The following is a 20,281-nucleotide window of genomic DNA, read 5'->3' as shown; positions in this document are numbered from 1 at the left end:
CTGGAAAAAGAATCACCGTTTTTTAAAGAGCAATAATAAGTGCTTTCTCACACATAAAGTATAATATTTTAAACTGAACCTAAAAATGCAGGATTTGCAAATGTTCCTAAAAAAAAGTAATTATATTGCTTTGATTAAAGTGTTCTTGCATAAGGAGACAATTAACAGTGTGTGATAATAGCTTTTTGTGTGCAACCGCTTATTCCCATTCCCATTCCGACTGTAATATCTACATCTTGCTGTGCATAATGTCTCTCCTGTTGCTGTTTTGTCTGTTCTTGTGATTTTGAAGCGGCAAAGCCGCGCGCGCATAATAACGAACAGCACAAACGAATCACCTCAAGAAGGTAATCACAATGCTTAAAGTTGTGTATATTTTTAGCAGATTATTTGGATGAAGAATACATTAATAGCCTTGTTCGGTAGTGATTTATGGTAGTCTTGTCAATTTTGTAGACTATTTGAATAGTTGTCCAGCCTGGAGGCGACATCAACCTTATATTGATTACAATACCACATGGTCTTATAGGTTTAATACGAACATAACATTGCTTACCTCGACAAACGATTGCTGCATTGCTTATATCCGCGTCCTCCAATAATGCTTCTGATCCATTCCGTTTCCGAAATCACTTTTTAACCTTATTTAACTCCATTGGGTATAGTTTGCGCCAGATGAAGTCTCCGAAGTGTTGTGGCTCCTCTGCAGCAGAGAGAGCGTATCTCACTCTCACTTCGGTGTAAAGAGAAGCCGGAGACTTAATTGTAATGATCTGCAGCTCCAGACACATTAACACTCACACACGCTCACTCACGTAAATCTATTTTTGGTCATCATAATCTCCAAAATTAAAATGCTTTCATGCCTGGAAGAACATTATGGGTTTGTTTAATCTTAACAATGTGCATGTATACAGGCTAGTGTCAGCAAACTCATTTATGCTAGTGCACATGCCCCACTCCACATTCATAAATGGTCTTTGGATTTTACCCATTCATAACTGCACAAACGCTCAAGTAATCACTCATTTTAATAGACATCTGGAACTACAGTACATTTATTTTTAATCTGGTTAAAGCATAAAATGCATCATGATCAATTTGTATTGATATTAGAGTTAAGAGAGTTTAGAATTATTATCATATGATATATAAAAATAGAATTGTACTTTGTTTGGCAACAAACTATAGGGGACAGAGACTCATTATGCTCCTTATACTCCTTAAGCATATTGCTTTTGCAATTTCAATTTCAAATCTTAACCAAGGTTAAGTGCTGACTTTTGGGTACTCACATTTGGCATTTGTTACCCTTTTCAGACAACATCCCCCAATGGTTGTGGAACACAATAAGAGGGTTACTTTTCACTTTCAAAATCCCAAAGTCACCACATTAACTTTACAACCTCTGTTTCTTATCAAATACAACATCCTCTAACACAAAGCCAACTCAACCACAATGTGTGAGTTTCAAAATACCTTTACGCAGCACACAAGCGAAGTATTCAAACGTTTCTGTTGTTTTCGTTTTCCACACATTTGGCATGAAATACTGTAACATTTAATCTTTGGACACCTTGTTCCTGCTCAGGAATTTAAATATAAATTATTTAAGACGGAGCAGTCCTGTTCAAGACACATTAGTTTGTAATAATTGACTTTCTAAAGGGTCCATGGGGTTGACATGGTTAAATGTGAATATTTACGTTTTTATAGGATGAATGTGAATTTCAGTCCTGTAATCATCCTGTACGTGTTGAATCACCCATTGTGCCAGCAAGGATGTGTAGCATTTAATTACATCTCGATATTACATATCCCCCATAAAAAAATGAAATACATTTCTGTGAGTCAAGGGCACATACAGTAGTGGCCCGTGAAAATGATTTTTCTAATTTGTCCCGAGAAGGAAAACAATCCAGTTTGCAGACCTTGGAAGCAGGGATGAATTATCTTCAAAAGAGTTATAAGCAAAATATTGCCTTACCACTTGCACTCTTCTTTCTCTCTCTCTCTCTCTCTCTCTCTCTCTCTCTCTCTCTCTCTCTCTCTCTCTCTCTCTCGTGTTATTCTCGGTGGAAAATGCCTATTTTAAGGTTAATTTGGCCATTAAAATGCGTTTTGATGTCATTGTATGCGAGTAATATGAGTTTTTATTTCTGATTATTTGTGCAGTACATGTACATGATGGTTAGTTTGCTAGTTATGACGAAGATTACTTCATGAATGTGTACACATTCATGGTTGCTAACGTTTTTTTGGTAGAAATGTGGCTCAGAGCCTCAGGATACTGAAATCTGTATTTTTTAAATCTTTTCAAAATAACACACTGTTATTTACTCACCAATAACACACAATTATCCTTGCTTTTATTTATTGGTTTAATTCCATAATCTCGGGCTTTTTTAGCATCCGTAAGGAACTGAATTTCAAAATAAAAATAACCGGAAACAGACATAGGCATTTCGAGCGATTACCCAAGATACTCAGCTATGGTTTAAGCTCGCTGATTGGATATTTTAGCCGCAATGCATGCTGGGATTTGGTGTTTATATTATATGAAATCCGGAAAACATTTTAAAAGAATAAAATAATACTTAATTCCGAGTGCTCTTGCTTTTCTCTTTGAAAGTCATCACACAATACGTCTCCTTGCAGTATCAACACTAATTCGGCTGACTTTTACATTTGATCTAATTCATAGATGGGTTATATTTACACCATAATGGTGCACAGCTGATATAAAAGGACTTGTAGTTTTTAAAGATATTACTGATTTGAATTGAATTGAATTTTGAATGTAAGAATGTAAATACTGAGTCTGAAATAGTATAGCAATATGCTGTAAAATTATGTGAAGGCATGAATAAAACTACACATCTTCAGATGTTGTACATACACAAGTGTCCTACACTAATAATACCAAGTTATTATGGCTGTGTGTACCTTGTGTGCACCGCCTAGTGGTTAAAGCACGTTATTGAATTATTGTTTTTATGTGTTATATTTGATTTAAAACATATTAAGAGTACATACTTGCATAGGGGGAAAGTAGAAGGTCTGTGATAGAAATATAAAATGTAAAAAATCAAGAAGATACTATAAATGATCTCTACAATAAAACAGTTAAGTGCAGGATGTACAAAGATATTAATAGGAGGAGGTGCAAAACAGAAAAACGAATTAACCTTTATTTAAACATTAAATAACAGATTAAGGTCTTCTTTTAAATAAGAAAAACACGTTGGGGGTATCTATCTACAGATAAATATTAAGCCTGACAAAGTACTTAACGTCTAATATATTGCTTTCCTGCAATGTTAACTATGTTGAAGCACTTATTTTAACTGATATTATACATATGGATTATACTCTTATGTATGTAGATAGAATAAGAAATGTGCAGAATATGACAGTTTAATGGTGGAGGTACACACATATTGATAGATGTCTTGTAATGCACTGTTGAGGAACCTGTGACCCAAGTTTTTCATTCATTGCATAACTACACCGTAGTTGTGTATATGATTATGTCAATAAACCTTTGAAAATCTTTAAATCTTGAAAGGAATGTGCAAAATAGCCATAATATACAGTCTTTAATGAACTATTAAAGAATAACGAGTAATGAATATACTTTATTATATATATACGCTTATCTGTGGTCGGGTCGCGGGGGTAGCAGTTCCAGCAGAGAGCCCCAAACTTTCTTTTCCCTGGCCACATCAACCAGCTCTGACTGGGGGATCCCAAGGCGCTGCCAGGCCAGCGAAGAGATATAATCCCTCCACCTGGTCCTAGGTCTACCCCTTGGTCTCTTCCCAGCTGGACGTGCCTGGAACACCTCCCTAAGGAGGCGCCCAGGTGGCATCCTAACTAGGTGCCCTCAACTGGCTCCTTTCGACGCGAAGTAGGAGCGGTTCAACTCCGAGTCCCTCCCGGATGACTGAACTTCTCACCTTATCCCTAAGGGAGACGCCAGCCACCCTGTGGAGAAAACCCATCTCGGCCGCTTGTATCCGAATATAATATAATATTTCTCCTAAATGTCTAATCTACTCAGACATCATTACTGTCAAGTTGTGATGAAATTAGTACCTCTGTAAATATACAGTGGTGGGAGACCACAGTAAGACTTTACAATTCATGCAATAAAATCTTTGTTTTGCTGCCTCACATTTTCAAAGGGTATTTTTCGAGGGTTGAAGTTATTCAGATAAGGTTTGCTAAACAAAGTGCCTATAATTAAGAATTATGTATAGAAGTCCTTTTGTGCTCGGGAAAACATAATATCTTCATTCTCAAATAGAAGGGTCCAATAAACTGAATTAACCAACATCACAAAAAGTGAGTGCAGCTCCTGAGTCAGTCATCAAAGAAAGGCTAATGTGCAATGGAGGGGATTAACATTTTGTTTTGTTGCACAGATAAATCAACAATCAGCCACTTAGGGATGTGATGGTAAATGCTGTGTCATTGTGTTGGAAGAAATAGAATCTTCTTTCAAAACTTACCGTAATGTGGACAACATACTTTTACGAAGCACACGATGCTGAGCAGGGTCAGAGTGGTCAGACTGCAGATGCCAAACAACATGCCACAAAAAGCGTATATGTAGCACACTGTTTTCCCATACAGCCACCTACATAGGAGGTTATGGGATAAAGAGAAATAGAACAAAGCAAAGACAGAGAGGAAAGATCAATGCGGGAGAGGGTGAGAGGGGTAAAAGAAGAATAGCATGAGCATGACTCTATATCTGTAACCTCACAGGCAATCATACCCCAACCAACCATATAGTTAAATGAACCATGAAATATGAAAGAGAGTATGATTTAAAAGCTATACCTACACAATATTTATAATATGGTTTACATCAATGTATCTCGTTTTCTGGTAGTTTTCATGCCTGTTAATGCTACAGTATGTGCCATATGTAATACCTGTGGTAGAAGCTTGAAGTTATGGCCATGGGGTAGAGGGACAGAGTCAGGCCCAAGTCGCTGATGGCGAGGTTGATGATGAAATACTCGGCTGGTTTCAGAAGGTGTTTTTTCTTGAAGGAGACGTACAGCAGTGTGCTGTTGCCAAACAGTGATAATACTCCTGGAAAACAGACCGAATGATTTCAGAGCAAATTGTGTGCCACAGGAATGTAATTAATTATGGCGTACAGTTTTCATGTATTTATTATTTTGTTAGACTAATGAACAAATAGACTCACACGTTTTAAACCTGGATTGGCTGCTCAAAATGGCAGTATTTGTGTTAAAGAAAATCATGATTAAAAACTGTCAAATCCATTGATACTTTAAATAATCATATAAATACATAAATATACATTTTTAATACTAGGGTGGGTATCAATAAATAATTCTCTGGGGAAATAATCCATTAAATGTGTCTTTCACAGGCACTCATTGCACGTCCTTGAAGTCTTTCTCACGCTGTTATAGCTTGACAGCAGTGTGTACTCACAAGCCATATATGTTGTTGTTTATGTTCATATACAAATAGATATAGCTATGAGAAAGTTCCCTAGGAGGTGGCTTAAAAGAATAGGGTGTCAGTGTTGCCATTTTAGCAACATCCACCTTGGTTTTTCTGTTGGATACATTTAAAAAATCTAACTAATGCTCTACTTTTGCTGGCTTTTTAAACATGTTACTTATCCCAAGTGATAACCAGCATTGCTTAGTGTGAACCAAGTATTACAATTGCAGATGATTCTTTAATTCATGTAGTAAAAGGCAAAGCATAACACAGAGACAGCCTCAGAAGTTGTATGGCTTTGATCATGACGCAGACACATGACACAAAGAGAACTACAGCAGAAGCAAAACACACCTACAGTATATGTTCATAAAACTCCATTAAGCTGAACATTAATTCAAAAACGTATTACATTAAAAACATGTTTTGGTTACCTTCTAATAGTGCATCACTGCTATCTTCAAATGTAAGGTTTATCCAGTAATACTACCGAATGGCAGGTTGTTGTTTTTCAGAATACATTGCCCAGATATACAGAGCCGGCCCTAGACAATTTGGTGCCCTAGACTTTGGTGCTTTAAACATGCTGCAACACTACAGGCTCTGTATATTGATGTGTGTTTACAGTAGGATTTAGACATCAATAGAGTAAATATTGATAGAAGTGATGCATATACAGTACTTATACATATACATACAACTCTGGCAAGATACAACAATTAACATGCCTTCCAAGGCAGAGCCGGCCCGACCCATTAAGCGACATAAGCGGCCGCTTAGGTCTCCGCAGCCACTAAGGGCCCCCTAGCATAAAGAAATAAAAAAATGAAAATAAAAATGAAAACAAATAATAATCTCAGTCACCGTTGCCGTGATAAGTATGTTTAATTAATTTTGTTAATATGCCTAGATTGCCTACTCTCAAAGTCATGTATTATATTATTGAGTCAAAAATATAATACATTAACCGTGCTTAACCTGAACCTCATCATGACACTAGAGAGGATGGCAGGATTGTAATTTCCCGTGTTCAGTGAATGCAACAGAGAGAAGACACCAGACCAACCAGAGAGTTGAATGGAAATAAACATCTGTCTTATTTGATGACAGGTACCTATCCTGTGAGCTGTGACAATGTTTAAAATAAACTGTCAGTCGGACTCAGAGTTTTTGAAGATGGACATAAGAACTTTTGAAGCGAGCAACGCGAGAAAAGCAAAGCAACGCTCCCACAATGCAGTTCGGCGAAGTGTGACGTCACCCCATTCAAAGTGAATGGGCAGAAGCGTTGAAGCTTCAACGCACGCCGCCGTGTGGACGGGCCGTTAGCTTAGCTAAGCATCAACCTAGCACTGAAATATATGGATGTTATGTGACAGTATTTCTGAGAAAAAGTCAGCTGAAATGGTGGCATAGTTGGCACTGCTTTATGTGTCGACAGCATGTTTGAACGTATTTGCAGCAGTAAATGTGGCTGTTTGGCCACTGACGTTGCCATAACAACACCTGAATTTAAATGTGCAACCTCTTTTTGTGACAGAGTTTTGCATGAAATTATAATTCTTCTGAATGATATTCCTATTGACAGCTAGTTTCTATGTGAACATTATGAGATGGATAGCCAGAGAGAATAAATGAAAAACAGTTATGAAATACTATATGACAAAATAAGAATACAGTTCTGTGGGGAGTGATTTGTAAAATATCCATAAAGAAAAATCTGTTTACAGTTCTGTTTCAAATAGGTGTTGATCTCTTAATTTTGCTCTCAAAGTGCACCAGATTGATGCTTTTAACCCCCAAGCCAAAGCTTGCTTAGGGCCCCCAAAAGTCTAGGGCCGGCCCTGCTCCAAGGCTTCACCGTGTGCTGGCTTGCTCCGTGCTGTTTCCCGTTTCAGCCTCAGCAGAACGAGTAAAAAACGTATTGACAGCAATATTGGTGTTATTAACTCTTTACTGTCTGTTAAGAGATTAAATAAGACCAACATGGTTTTGAATTACTGCAGAGTTTACTCACCAAAAACAGAGTAGACCACAGCCACGGTTATATCCAGTGGCACAGGTATGTTGGATTGGAAGGCAATGTCTTCATCTAACAGGCCCATCTGGAAAAAGAATCACCGTTTTTTAAAGAGCAATAATAAGTGCTTTCTCACACATAAAGTATAATATTTTAAACTGAACCTAAAAATGCAGGATTTGCAAATGTTCCTAAAAAAAAGTAATTATATTGCTTTGATTAAAGTGTTCTTGCATAAGGAGACAATTAACAGTGTGTGATAATAGCTTTTTGTGTGCAACCGCTTATTCCCATTCCCATTCCGACTGTAATATCTACATCTTGCTGTGCATAATGTCTCTCCTGTTGCTGTTTTGTCTGTTCTTGTGATTTTGAAGCGGCAAAGCCGCGCGCGCATAATAACGAACAGCACAAACGAATCACCTCAAGAAGGTAATCACAATGCTTAAAGTTGTGTATATTTTTAGCAGATTATTTGGATGAAGAATACATTAATAGCCTTGTTCGGTAGTGATTTATGGTAGTCTTGTCAATTTTGTAGACTATTTGAATAGTTGTCCAGCCTGGAGGCGACATCAACCTTATATTGATTACAATACCACATGGTCTTATAGGTTTAATACGAACATAACATTGCTTACCTCGACAAACGATTGCTGCATTGCTTATATCCGCGTCCTCCAATAATGCTTCTGATCCATTCCGTTTCCGAAATCACTTTTTAACCTTATTTAACTCCATTGGGTATAGTTTGCGCCAGATGAAGTCTCCGAAGTGTTGTGGCTCCTCTGCAGCAGAGAGAGCGTATCTCACTCTCACTTCGGTGTAAAGAGAAGCCGGAGACTTAATTGTAATGATCTGCAGCTCCAGACACATTAACACTCACACACGCTCACTCACGTAAATCTATTTTTGGTCATCATAATCTCCAAAATTAAAATGCTTTCATGCCTGGAAGAACATTATGGGTTTGTTTAATCTTAACAATGTGCATGTATACAGGCTAGTGTCAGCAAACTCATTTATGCTAGTGCACATGCCCCACTCCACATTCATAAATGGTCTTTGGATTTTACCCATTCATAACTGCACAAACGCTCAAGTAATCACTCATTTTAATAGACATCTGGAACTACAGTACATTTATTTTTAATCTGGTTAAAGCATAAAATGCATCATGATCAATTTGTATTGATATTAGAGTTAAGAGAGTTTAGAATTATTATCATATGATATATAAAAATAGAATTGTACTTTGTTTGGCAACAAACTATAGGGGACAGAGACTCATTATGCTCCTTATACTCCTTAAGCATATTGCTTTTGCAATTTCAATTTCAAATCTTAACCAAGGTTAAGTGCTGACTTTTGGGTACTCACATTTGGCATTTGTTACCCTTTTCAGACAACATCCCCCAATGGTTGTGGAACACAATAAGAGGGTTACTTTTCACTTTCAAAATCCCAAAGTCACCACATTAACTTTACAACCTCTGTTTCTTATCAAATACAACATCCTCTAACACAAAGCCAACTCAACCACAATGTGTGAGTTTCAAAATACCTTTACGCAGCACACAAGCGAAGTATTCAAACGTTTCTGTTGTTTTCGTTTTCCACACATTTGGCATGAAATACTGTAACATTTAATCTTTGGACACCTTGTTCCTGCTCAGGAATTTAAATATAAATTATTTAAGACGGAGCAGTCCTGTTCAAGACACATTAGTTTGTAATAATTGACTTTCTAAAGGGTCCATGGGGTTGACATGGTTAAATGTGAATATTTACGTTTTTATAGGATGAATGTGAATTTCAGTCCTGTAATCATCCTGTACGTGTTGAATCACCCATTGTGCCAGCAAGGATGTGTAGCATTTAATTACATCTCGATATTACATATCCCCCATAAAAAAAATGAAATACATTTCTGTGAGTCAAGGGCACATACAGTAGTGGCCCGTGAAAATGATTTTTCTAATTTGTCCCGAGAAGGAAAACAATCCAGTTTGCAGACCTTGGAAGCAGGGATGAATTATCTTCAAAAGAGTTATAAGCAAAATATTGCCTTACCACTTGCACTCTTCTTTCTCTCTCTCTCTCTCTCTCTCTCTCTCTCTCTCTCTCTCTCTCTCTCTCTCTCTCGTGTTATTCTCGGTGGAAAATGCCTATTTTAAGGTTAATTTGGCCATTAAAATGCGTTTTGATGTCATTGTATGCGAGTAATATGAGTTTTTATTTCTGATTATTTGTGCAGTACATGTACATGATGGTTAGTTTGCTAGTTATGACGAAGATTACTTCATGAATGTGTACACATTCATGGTTGCTAACGTTTTTTTGGTAGAAATGTGGCTCAGAGCCTCAGGATACTGAAATCTGTATTTTTTAAATCTTTTCAAAATAACACACTGTTATTTACTCACCAATAACACACAATTATCCTTGCTTTTATTTATTGGTTTAATTCCATAATCTCGGGCTTTTTTAGCATCCGTAAGGAACTGAATTTCAAAATAAAAATAACCGGAAACAGACATAGGCATTTCGAGCGATTACCCAAGATACTCAGCTATGGTTTAAGCTCGCTGATTGGATATTTTAGCCGCAATGCATGCTGGGATTTGGTGTTTATATTATATGAAATCCGGAAAACATTTTAAAAGAATAAAATAATACTTAATTCCGAGTGCTCTTGCTTTTCTCTTTGAAAGTCATCACACAATACGTCTCCTTGCAGTATCAACACTAATTCGGCTGACTTTTACATTTGATCTAATTCATAGATGGGTTATATTTACACCATAATGGTGCACAGCTGATATAAAAGGACTTGTAGTTTTTAAAGATATTACTGATTTGAATTGAATTGAATTTTGAATGTAAGAATGTAAATACTGAGTCTGAAATAGTATAGCAATATGCTGTAAAATTATGTGAAGGCATGAATAAAACTACACATCTTCAGATGTTGTACATACACAAGTGTCCTACACTAATAATACCAAGTTATTATGGCTGTGTGTACCTTGTGTGCACCGCCTAGTGGTTAAAGCACGTTATTGAATTATTGTTTTTATGTGTTATATTTGATTTAAAACATATTAAGAGTACATACTTGCATAGGGGGAAAGTAGAAGGTCTGTGATAGAAATATAAAATGTAAAAAATCAAGAAGATACTATAAATGATCTCTACAATAAAACAGTTAAGTGCAGGATGTACAAAGATATTAATAGGAGGAGGTGCAAAACAGAAAAACGAATTAACCTTTATTTAAACATTAAATAACAGATTAAGGTCTTCTTTTAAATAAGAAAAACACGTTGGGGGTATCTATCTACAGATAAATATTAAGCCTGACAAAGTACTTAACGTCTAATATATTGCTTTCCTGCAATGTTAACTATGTTGAAGCACTTATTTTAACTGATATTATACATATGGATTATACTCTTATGTATGTAGATAGAATAAGAAATGTGCAGAATATGACAGTTTAATGGTGGAGGTACACACATATTGATAGATGTCTTGTAATGCACTGTTGAGGAACCTGTGACCCAAGTTTTTCATTCATTGCATAACTACACCGTAGTTGTGTATATGATTATGTCAATAAACCTTTGAAAATCTTTAAATCTTGAAAGGAATGTGCAAAATAGCCATAATATACAGTCTTTAATGAACTATTAAAGAATAACGAGTAATGAATATACTTTATTACTCGTTTCTGTTAGGGAAATTATTGACCTAGACTCCTAGATATGACGTACAGGACCAACCCTGACGTTTGTTTATCTCCTTTAAGGACATAGGCTGCTTGAGCCATAATGTTATTGTTACCATTCTGTGACCGGTCAACACTAGGTCACAGATGGTCTGTTGTTGTGGGTGCACTGGGACACTTCCTTCTTTGTTGTTTGTGGACTCCAAGGTATGACGTCTTCGAGGCCATAAGTGACGGACACAAGTGACTCAGTGTGCCCAACTGGTTAAACTATCTTATCTAAATATGTTGATTACTCTCTGTGAAACCAGTTAAATGGGCTAACGAGAGAGAGGTTCTCCAGAATTGACGTGGCAACCACCCGTGCAGTCAGACCGTGACTGCTGTGACTTGTGATGTGAATTCTCCGGCCGTAACTCCAAATAAACCTCCAGTGTTTGACATCAAAGCTCCTGCTCTATGGTGTCTCCTTCCTGAGTCGGTGACTCCCACTACATTGCTACACAGAAGTTTCCCTTACAGTTTCCATTCATGTCAATTGCAGATACATGTTTAGTCTTCTCAAGCACCAACTATCAAATATCTCTCCTGATTGTTGGCACTTGACAATCACCTTACCTGAATTTTACTCAGGTGTAACTAAAGTCTGATTTAAGGGTTGTTTATATTTCACATCATTAATCAGAATATGCAAAGTAACTCAAATAAGTGTAGTGGAGTAAAAATACCAGGTTAACCTCTGAATTGTAGTGGAGTAGAATTACAAAGTAAAAAAAGTAATGCTGCATTATGGACAGCGATTTTCACCCATTTATTAATTATATGTTTTACATTTGATAACACCAATGTGTTTAATACTGGCAACTTCTAATTGTGGGAAAAACGAAAACGTTCAGTAGAGACGTCCCATAGAACATTTTGCGAAACACAATAGTGTAGTGTGTAGTTCTGGGGGGGCGTTCAATTCCAGTTTTGGATAGTCTGGCGTGGTTTTGTTCCATTTCAAACAGCTGTTAGACGCTCGGCGTACTCTTGGCGCACTGCCACTCCAACATCCAATCCCAGACCTTGAAGATTAATCACGGGGAATGTAGTCCTAAACGATAGCTGGGGATTATGGGTAGTGTAGTGTCTTCGGCCATCCTAAACTCAAAAATGTTGACAATCGCAATGATGCTCGAAATGTCCCTTATAGGCCTACGTCTGTTTCCGGTTATTTTTATTTTGAAATTCAGTTCCTGACGGACGCCAAAAAAGCCCGAGATTATGGAATTAAACCAATAAATAAAAGCAAGGATAATTGTGTGTTATTGGTGAGTAAATAACAGTGTGTTATTTTGAAAAGAATAACAAATTAGAAGGAAAAAAAGATTTAAAAAATACAGATTTCAGTATCCTGAGGCTCTGAGCCCCATTTATTTTCCTCACAGACGGCAACACTAAAGGTCTAAAATAAAGACCTAAATTAATATTTGGGATGTTCTTGCCTTTAGATTCTCCCAATAAGTCCAAGTAAAGAGGGTGACTTTGCTGTGAAAAAACACATTTCCACCAAAAAAACCTTAGCAACCATGAATGTGTAAAATAGGCATTTTCCACCGAGAATAACACGAAGGTCGGCCATTGTTGTTGATCACGTGGTCTGGGAGCTGTTGCAGCGTCCATAGCAACCACCTAGCAACCATGAATGTGTACACATTCATGAAGTAATCTTTGTCATAACTAGCAAACTAAACATCATGTACATCTAGTGCACAAATAATCAGAAATAACAACTCATATTAATCGCATAAAATTAGATTAGATTAGAATCTTTAATGACCACACAGCCAGGCTGGTGGAATTTGTGTTCAGTCCAGAGTATTACAGCTTGTTCCATACAGTTCAACATACAATAAACAGACAATAAAAAGTACAACACACAGCACAGGGCAAAGACATATCATAATTTAAAATTCAAGGTGTGGTGGATTATTATTGTTCATTGGGGTTATTTAGAGTCCATTTAGTGTCCGTATTGCAGAGGGGAAGAAGCTGTTTTTTAAGCGAGCGGTTTTGGCGGACAGTGACCTGTAGCGCCTCCCTGAGGGCAGAAGTTGGAAGACATGGTGAGCTGGGTGGGAGGGGTCAGAAATGATTTTCTTTGCCCTTGTGACAGTTCGTTGGTGGTGAAGTGATTCGAGTGATGGAAGGGGACTGCCGGTGATTTTTGATGCTTTATTGATGATTCGTTGAAGTTTATTCCGGGAGAGGTTGTCTGAACTGCTGTACCAGACGGTGATGGATAGTGTGAGGATGCTTTGGATGATGGCTGTGTAGAACTGGATTAGGAGATGTTTCCTCACTCTGACATCAAATGACATCAAAACGCATTTTAATGGCCAAATGAATCTTAAAATAGGCATTTTCCACCGAGAATAACACGAAGGTCGGCCATTGTTGTTGATCACGTGGTCTATGAAGGTCTATGGGACGCCCTGCCCGTAGAAGCCTGACGGTCAAGGGGTCCGCTGTCCGCAATGAAGGTCTATTGGACGCCCTGCCCATAGAAGCCTGACGGTCAAGGGGTACCCTGTACGTAATATAGCGACGGGGAGGGGCCCTGACCGTCCGTCAATATGTGACGGGATGGGAGTGAGAACCTGTTGCACGCACACACACACACACACACACACACACACACACACACACACACACACAGGGAATTAAATGCACCAGAGTTTGATTTCCATCTGATTAACATTTCAATTATAACCTGCAATTTGTGTATGTGAGTGCAGTCTCTGAAGAGGATTCGTGTTTATTATATTTGGGCCAATACATTTTTCATGTTTTCCATTTAAAGTTCAATATCTGGTTAGTGCATGTTTTGAAAATGCGTTACAACAGAAGGACATGTTATTGTTAAAATGCGTTGCATGCATTTCTTCTGAGCTTCATTATCACTAGGCGTCATTGTATGAATTTTACATATTCATTCAAGTTTGATGTTAGCCTCTAAAGAGTTTTTTACTTTTTGTCTTTTTTTGCTGCATTAATTTTAAGTCTCAGTTAGCCCCAAGAGGTGAGACTTTTCATGCAGCAATATGGAACTAGAAATCAAGAGACCAATATCAACAAACCCTGAGAATTATGTTTGGCCTCTGGTTTTATATGACATTGTGCTTCAAGACCTCCCAGAAACACCACACTGCAATTCAAACCATAATACAATAATAATAAATAATAATAATAATAATACTTTGAATTTATATAGCACTTCTCCTCTGCCAAGACAAATCCTGAAGCGCTTCACAACAAATTCACTGATCAAATTTAAGAGATAAAAAGTAAAAAAATAATATAATTTAAAAAAATAAATAATAATAATAATAAAAACAACACATAATCGAAAAGATTATGTAAACATGATAATAGGAATCTAAATGATAACACTTACATAAAAGCAGTACAAACTCAGATATCAGTAGTTTTCCTGCAGGGTGTCAACGCAGTAAAGGCCCTGACACACCAAGCAGTCACCAGAGGACTAGCCGACGCTGAAGTCGGCTGTTGCCTGGCCGTGTTCTCCTGCGTTTTGGCCATGTGTCGCACGGGAACACACCGCACCGACTTCAGTGCATGAGTGGCAATAACTCTCCTTACCAGCAGGCGGCGGTAGTGTGTATTCGTCATTCAAAAGAGGCAACAACCGGAAGACAGAGAAGAAGAAGAGTATCTTTTCTCCGTAATATCATACAGAGCTGGCCTCTCCTGGATCAAGGTGATGAGCAGGTCTTCGTTTGCATCATTCCAGATCGCCATGATGAGATGAAAATGAATAGCAGTCTGTGTGTGCCTTCTTAAATCGTTTGTTTACGTCCCTCACTTCCGCTTCGCTTCTCATGCACTGATTTGCTAGCTGAAAAGCCAATCAGAGTGATTATTTGGTCCGACTGCCAGACCCGATGCATGGCCGATTCAACATGTTGAATCGGCCATGCATCGGGTCTGGCAGTCCAAATAAGGCGTGTCACGGTCGACGGTGCGGGACACACCAACCTGACTACGGCGCCGCGAATGCCCGACGGCCTCTGACTCCCAAAATCGGGTTGGTGTGTCAGGGCCTTAACACCATCAGCCAGTGCTTAAATGTGTTAGTTCATAGATCATTGAGCGCTGACTGTAAAGTTTAGGAATAATTCTGGCCTTTGCAGGCAGATGAAATAATCAGCAGACCATGAATTCCCATCTCTGCCTGACTGTGTGGTTTGGTGGTATGTGCATGTGTCCACTGACATTAGGATGACGAAAAGGGGTTTCTTGTTATTGGCAGTTTTGGGTAGAGACATTGCAAAAAAAGAACGAATTGCGTGGAAATGAAATCAGCATATTAACAGTAGAGACCGATAACGTAAAGTTTCTACTAGTTGTGTTTTAAATTATCAGGACATTCATTTCTGTATATGTATAATACTTGTCAATTACTTTCCTACAACTCTCACCTAGATTCCTTTTGTCCCATTTTAGATTTTAAAAGGTTGTGTTTTGTTCTTAGGTTTTAAAAAAATAAGTCTATTTTCAAAACAAACTATACATAAACCATGCATAACCATCTATACTCTCAGATTCTGCACAGTTAAACAAGCAACCCAAGGTGTTTTTTTTCACATTGATTTGGAAATGATGATCTATTTTTATATTAATGAGAGGCACAAAGGCCTGTGTTAAAAGTCCTGAGGATAATCGCCTGCCCTTAAAAGGGACCACCCCCATCAAGTGCTAACACCTTTCAGCTCTTCTTCTTACTTACATTTGTTTAGATTCATTAGCCATAATCTTTGTGTGTATGAGAAGTTTTGGATTTATTAGTTATGAGTTTGCTTTTTTAAAGAACTAAACCCACACACAGACATAAATACCAATACAAATTCAGAGCTCATAGATGAAGTCGTAAATTCGGTTTTTTTCAGTAAAACAACCTGCAAATAACTATGATCCTTTTCATTTTAAAACTATTTTTGCGTGCTGATACATGTGTATGACTGTTTTATATGTTCAGACGGGCTCTTATCCTAGGTATAGGTACGTTGATGCCTTCAACGTTTAATTGAAAAGTAATATAACATTGCTGGAACCCTCAACTGAATGGAGGATTTAACAGAGATGCTGTGTACAAAAACCCTTTTTACCAAATGCTATCCATGTGTAAACTTTAAAATATGAATGTGGACGAAATGTACGGATGCATTCATCCTCTAATCCCCAGATCAATGAAAGGAGTGAGCCTATTATTAATGTGGGGGAGGGAAGGTTGAAGTCCTGCTGAGCTGAAGGCGCTCACAGCAGGACTGATCTCATCTGGCGTCAGTGAACATGATTTACCCAGCCCCATATATACAGATCATATATTTTATTTAAAGCCCTTCTCTCTATAAGTGTGAGTGACTAGTACTGCCTCTATTATAAAGAAGTATGCCTATGTGAATACAGAAGCATTTCAATTGTGCTGGTTTTTAGCTGGTTTAGTGAGTAAAGGGAAACTAAGCTTTGCCTTTTGTCTTGCTTACTAAAATTCACGTCATGTTCAAACTGCAATATCATAAGCATTTTTCTAGTATGGACTTCACTGTAACGGGAGATTGATACATATAAGGGAGTGAGGTGCACCATGATTTCATACCAGGAATGTATACCTGGTTTCATTCTGGCAAAGATGTTCAGTTGCTCCACATATTAGTATTACATCTTCTTGGGTTCAGTGACAGGGGGAAAGATGCAGAGCCTGAACTGCATAAGTTCTGCTCTAATAGTTACATATAATGCATGAATCCATCTTTTGAGCAATATACAGCAGAGGCCAGGAAACATCAATAAGTAATCACCACAGCCCAAAATATGACACTACATAACAAAGTTTGCATCAATGGGACAGCTGTGTTTGATTGTTTCCTTGAGCTTTGAGCTTTGTCCTAGTTCTACTGTAATGGGCCAGTTTCACAACCATTTTGACATTATAGTTAGTATTACTTCTTTGCAGGATCCCCAGGGATTGTGCGGGTCCAGTATCCTGCTGGTTAAGAGATTTTAGAGAAAGCCGCTGTATCATACCATCCATCCATCCATCCATCCATCCATCTTCTCCCGCTTATCCGTGGTCGGGTCGCGGGGGTAGCAGTTCCAGCAGAGAGCCCCAAACTTTCTTTTCCCTGGCGACATCAACCAGCTCTGACTGGGGGATCCCAAGGCGCTCCCAGGCCAGCGAAGAGATATAATCCCTCCACCTGGTCCTAGGTCTACCCCTTGGTCTCTTCCCGGCTGGACGTGCCTGGAACACCTCCCTAGGGAGGCGCCCAGGTGGCATCCTAACTAGGTGCCCGAACCACCTCAACTGGCTTCTTTCGACGCGAAGGAGGAGCGGCTCAACTCCGAGTCCCTCCCTGATGACCGAACTTCTCACCTTATCCCTAAGGGAGACACCAGCCACCCGGCGGAGGAAACCCATCTCGGCCGCTTGTATCCGCGATCTCGTTCTTTCGGTCATGACCCATCCTTCATGACCATAGGTGAGGGTAGGAACGAAAATGGCCCGGTAGACAGAGAGCTTTGCCTTCTGGCTCAGCTCCCTTTTCGTCACAACGGTGCGGTAAAGCGACTGCAGTACCACTCCCGCTGCTCCGATTCTCCGGCCCATCTCACACTCCATTGTTCCCTCACTCGAGAACAAGACCCCGAGATACTTGAACTCCTTCACTTGGGGTAAGGACTCATTCCCTACTTGGAGTGGGCAGTCCATCGGTTTCCTGCTGAGAACCATGGCCTCAGATTTGGAGGTGCTGATCCTCATCCCAGCCGCTTCACACTCGGTTGCGAACCGATCCAGTGAGTGCTGAAGGTCGCAGACCGATGAAGCCATTAGAACCACATCATCTGCAAAAAGCAGTGGTGCAATCCTTAGTCCACCGAACTGCAGACCCCCTCCCCCACGACTACGCCTCGAAATCCGATCCATGTATATTACAAACAGGATTGGTGACAAAGCGCAGCCCTGGCGGAGGCCAACCCTCACCGGAAATGGGTCCGACTTACTGCCGAGGACCCGGACACAGCTCTCGCTTTGGGAGTACAGAGATTGGATGGCCCTGAGTAGAGACCCCCTCACCCCATACTCCCGCAGCACCTCCCACAGTAACTCCCTGGGAACCCGGTCATACGCCTTCTCCAAGTCTACAAAACACATGTAGACCGGATAAGCGTACTCCCAGGCCCCCTCCAGGATCCTTGCGAGAGTAAAAAGCTGATCCGTCGTTCCACGACCAGGACGGAATCCGCATTGTTCCTCCTCAATCTGAGGTTCGACAATCGGCCTGACCCTCCTTTCGAGTACCTTGGAGTAAACTTTCCCGTGGAGGCTGAGTAGTGTGATGCCTCTGTAATTGGCACACACCCTCTGATCCCCCTTTTTAAAAAGGGGAACCACCACCCCGGTCTGCCACTCCTTCGGTACTGTTTCCGACTTCCACGCAACGTTGATGAGACGTGTCAACCATGACAGTCCCTCAACACCCAGAGCCTTCAGCATATCCGGGCAGATCTCATCCACCCCCGGGGCTTTGCCACTGTGGAGTTGTTTGACGACCTCAGTGACCTCCCCCCGGGAGATTGGTGTTGATCCCCCGTCATACTCCAGCTCTGCCTCTAACATAGAGGGCGGAGTTGTCGGGTTCAGGAGTTCCTCAAAGTGTTCCTTCCAACGCCCCAACACTCCATCAGTTGAGGTCAACAACGTCCCATCCTTACTGTACACAGCTTGGATGGTCCCCTGCTTCCCCCTCCTGAGGTGTCGGACAGTTTTCCAGAACAACTTTGGTGCCGCCCGAAAGTCCTTCTCCATGTCTTCTCCGAACTTCTCCCACACCCGCTGCTTTGCCTCGGCCACGGATGAGGCTGCTGCCCTTCGGGCCTGTCGGTACCTTGCAACTGCCTCGGGAGTCCCCTGGGATAACAAATCCCTGAAGGCCTCCTTCTTCAGTCGGACGGCTTCCCTGACCACCGCCGGAGGTGTGAGTTGAAGGCCTCCTGAACTTGGGCCTCCTCCAGACGTTCCCAGTTCACCCGAACTACACGTTTGGGCTTACCAGGTCTATCCAGAGGCTTCCCCCGCCACTCGACCCAACTCACCACCAGATGGTGATCAGTTGACAACTCCGCCCCTCTCTTTACCTGAGTGTCCAAGACATACGGCCTCAGGTCCGATGATACGATAACGAAATCGATCTTACACATTACATTTCAGCATAAAGCATTCCCACTAGCAATTTCTTCTGGAATTGCATTCTCTAGTTTTCAGATTGATAGTTGTATTTGTTGCCTCTACTATGACATGTTTACAAGCTTTAATGATATAAAAGTGCTTTATTTTTCTCATACTGCCTGTGCTGAAGCACCTCTTTTCACCCTCTGTCTGAAACCAGAGCCCAGTCTACTCTGATTGGTGAGCCGGCCGGCTCGGTTGTGATTGATCATCTGCTTTGAGCTGTTGACCCCTTAGCTTATGTACAATGTGTTGGAGCGCTAGCCAATAGAAGTGCGAGTGTTACAAAGTGATAACACTACATCTCTGGAGGGGAATCTGCGATTTTAGTTGATTTTGAAGACCATTTAAATGCACAACAGCCAATAATAAGACACTACAGGAAAGGGAAAACCCCCCAAAAAGCATAATAGGGCCCCTTTAAATTAATTCTGAACTGAGGTTCTACATTTGAATGATCTAAGACATGAGCATGATAGCTAAAACGTATATTTAAAAACTCTAGATATCTGCAAAAAACCACCTCCAAAAAGTGGATTGACTAAAGTATGTTATGGCCTTAATGAGGACAATACCTACAAACATTTTCAAGGTTTAAACAAGAGGAACCTTGGCTTCTTTGTCAGTGTGGCAGGCACATACTGTTGGGAGAGAGAGACAGAAAAATATAGGGAGAATTCAAAATATATTTGGTTAATACATGTATTCTTTGATATTGAAACAGCCGCCTTGTGCTGTTGTTAAT

Source organism: Pseudochaenichthys georgianus, chromosome 17, assembly GCF_902827115.2.
Source record: "Pseudochaenichthys georgianus chromosome 17, fPseGeo1.2, whole genome shotgun sequence".
Taxonomy (NCBI): domain Eukaryota; kingdom Metazoa; phylum Chordata; class Actinopteri; order Perciformes; family Channichthyidae; genus Pseudochaenichthys; species Pseudochaenichthys georgianus.
The sequence above is the reverse complement of the archived record's forward strand: the minus strand, read 5'-3'. Positions refer to the sequence as shown.